Raw genomic sequence first — 3,413 nt, 5'->3', positions numbered from 1 at the left:
GGTGAAGTATCAAGCTGTTCACTTGCCATCTTTCCATTCTTCTGAAGTAAGCATCAGTACTAAACTGCTTTTGCAATATCACACAGGTTTTGGTTTGATGAATCATTATTTTCATTAGTTTCAATAAATTTTTTGATTTCCTGTCTGATTTCTTCTTGGACCCATATGTCATTAAGTAGAATGCTGTTTAATTTCCATGTGTTTGTATAGTTTCCAGAATTTCATTTGTTATTGATTTCTAATTTTAATCCATTGTGTCTGAGAAAATACATGGGATAATTCCAATTTTTTTGAATTTGTTGAGACTTGATTTGTGACCTAATATGTGATCTATCCTGGAGAATGATACATGTGCTGATGAGAAGAATGAATATTCTGAGGTTGTTGGATGGAATGTTATGTAGATATCTGCCAAGTCCAGTTGGTCTAGTATGTTGTTTAGATCTTGTGTTTCTCTGGTGATTCTTTGTCTAGCTGATCTGTCTGATATTGACAGTGGGGTATTCAGGTCCCCTGCTATTACGGTATTAGCGTCTATTTCCTTCTTTAGTTCTAATACAGTTTGTTTTATAAATCTGGCTGCTCCAACATTGGGTGCATTTATATTTATGATTGTCATGTCTTCTTGATGGATCAATCCTTTTATCATTATGTAGTGGCCCTCATTATCTCTTTTTATGGTTTTTAGTTTAAAGTCTATTTTATTTTTAGTTTAAAGTCTATTTTATAAAGTCTATTTTATCAGATATAAGAATAGCTACCCCAGCTCGTTTTTCATTTCTGTTTGCATGGTAAATCTTTTTCCATTTTCACTTTTAGTCTATGTGAGTCCTTATAGGTGAGGTGGGTCTCTTGAAGGCAGCATACAGTTGGGTCATCCTTTTAAATCCAGTCAGACAGTTGTGTCTTTGATTGGGGAATTTAAGCCTTTTACATTGAGTTGTTATTGAAAAGTGTTGATTTAATCATAGCATTTTATTGATTATTGTTTGGATGTCTTTTGTTGCTTTCTTTCTGATTTACTGTTTATTTTCAGTATTTGTTGGTTCCTTGGGTTGTAGATAGCCTTTTTGTTTGTTTGTTTTCTCTTCATGAATGCCATTTTTATTATACTAGTGGGTTTTGATTTTTCTTGCGGTTTTATGGCAGTGGTAGTTATTTTTCAGGTACCAAACCTAGTACTTTCTTGAGAATTTCTTGTAAGGGTGGTTGTGTGGTAGTGAACTCCCACAGTTTTTGTTTGTCTGAGAAATATACTTTTTGCCCTTCATTTGGAAGGATAGCCTTGCAGGGTAGAGTATTCTCGGCTGACAATCTCTGGCTTTTAGTATTTTGAATATATCATCCTATTCCTTTCTGGCTTTTAGGGTTTGTGATGAAAAGTCTGATGTTAGTCTGCTTGGGACTCCCTTACAGGTGATTTGACGCTTCTCTCTTGCAGCTTTAAAGATTCTCTCTTTGTCTTTGAGTTTTGCAAATTTTACTATAACATGTCTTGGAGAAGACCTTTTTGGGTTGAATACTTTTGGGGATCTTTGAGCTTCCTGAATCTGAAGATCTGTGTCTTTTCCAATAACCGGGAAGTTTCCTGCCACTATTTTGTTGAATATGTTTTCAATGCAATCTCCTTTTTCCACCCCTGCTGGAATACCCATGACTCGGATATTTGAGCGCTTAAGGTTGTCTGATATCTCTCTCAGATTTTCTTCAATGCCTTTAATTTTTTTTTTCTTTCTTTCTTTTTTTTTTTTCTGTCTGTGTTATTTCAAACAGCCCATCTTCAAGGTCAGAATTTCTCTCTTCTGCTTCTGCAAGCCTCTCTGTTGTGTTTTTTTATTTCATTGAGTGAATTCTTCAGCTTGGCAAGTTCTGCTACATCCTTTTTCAGGGCATTGATTTCCTTGTACATTTCTTCTTTCAGGTCTTGTATACTTTTCCTCATTTCATCATGTTGTCTAGCTCAGTTTTCTTGCATCTCATTCAGTTTCCTTAGAATTATCACTCAAAATTCATTGTCAAACATTTCAAGGGCTTCTTATTCTATAGGATTTAGGGCTTGAGAGTTGTTACCTTTTGGTGGTTTACTTTTTTGATTTTTCATATTTCTGTTATCTTTCCTTTGATGTTTAGTCATTGTGGCAGGGGGTTTCAAAGTCCACAGGTTTGACACTATTGTCTGGCTAGGATGTTTCTGGAGTTGCCAATTTGGTATGGCTACCTCAGTGACTGCTCTGTTGGCCACTAGTGCCTTGCATGTGTGGTTGCCTCAGGTCTTGGGCCTGTCTGGGGAGCCACCTCTCTGGTCAGCATGCACTCAGCTGGGCTGCTGGGTCACACAGCGGCACTGCAGGGTATGTGGTCTCTGCCGAGCTTCTGTCTCCCCTGCTGGACATCTCCCTGCTCCTCTAGCACTGTTCCGGGCTGCTGGATTGCATGGCAGTGGCACTGCAGGGCGTGTGGTCTCTGCAGAGTTTCCACCTCCCCTGCTGGATGTCTCCCTGCTCTGTGCACACTGGGCCAGGCTGGGGATGGAGAAAGTTGGCAGCGGTGAGGCCTTATATGATTATTTGCATTATGTATATTATTAATAAGGTATCTTTTCAATTTTTTTGCACGTGTTTAGTTGGATTGTTCATTCTTGCATCATTGAGATTTATGTGTTATTTTTATTCTGGATTAAGTTCTTTAGCAGATATGTTTGTTTCCAATATTTTCTACCACTTTGTGGCTTATATGTTCAGTCACTTATTGTATTTTGCAGAGCAGAGTCCTTTGGCTTTGATAAATTATACTTATCTATCTTTTCTTCTTTGGATCATGTTTTTGGTGTTGAATCTAAAAATCCATCACAGCATCTAAGGTAATGTAGAGTTTCTCTTATGATTGTTTCTAAAAGTTTTGTTGCTTTTAATTTTACATTCAGGTCTATGGTTCACTTTCAGTTAATTTTTGAAGTGTATGGACTTTTCTAGATTCAGTTTTTTGGTATATGGATATAGAGTTTTTCCCGCACTATTTGTTGAAAAAAACTATTCTCTTTCCTTTGAATTGCTTTCGATTTTTGTCAATTACAGCTTTAGAATATTTATGTGAGTCTATTTTGGGGATCTCCAATATATTTTCTTGATATGTAAATCTCTTCTTTCACCAATACTATGCTGTCTTGATTACTGTAGATTTATGGTATTTGTTTTTTTTTTTTTGTTTTTTTTATTTTGTCAATATAAAATGTGGTTGATTATTATGACCCATCACTGAAACCTCCCTCCCTCCTCCCTCTCCCCCCTCCCACCCAAGAATGTCCTTTCCGTTTGCTTGTTTTAACACCTTCAAAGAAATTGTGGTTGTTATATCTTCTCCCCCCCCCCCGGTTTTTTATGTGTGTGTGTGTGTGTGTGTGTGTGTGTGTGTGT

Source organism: Galeopterus variegatus, unplaced genomic scaffold (genome assembly GCF_000696425.1).
Source record: "Galeopterus variegatus unplaced genomic scaffold, G_variegatus-3.0.2 Scaffold759, whole genome shotgun sequence".
In the NCBI taxonomy this organism is placed as follows: Eukaryota; Metazoa; Chordata; class Mammalia; order Dermoptera; family Cynocephalidae; genus Galeopterus; species Galeopterus variegatus.
This window is presented reverse-complemented; position numbering follows the sequence as displayed.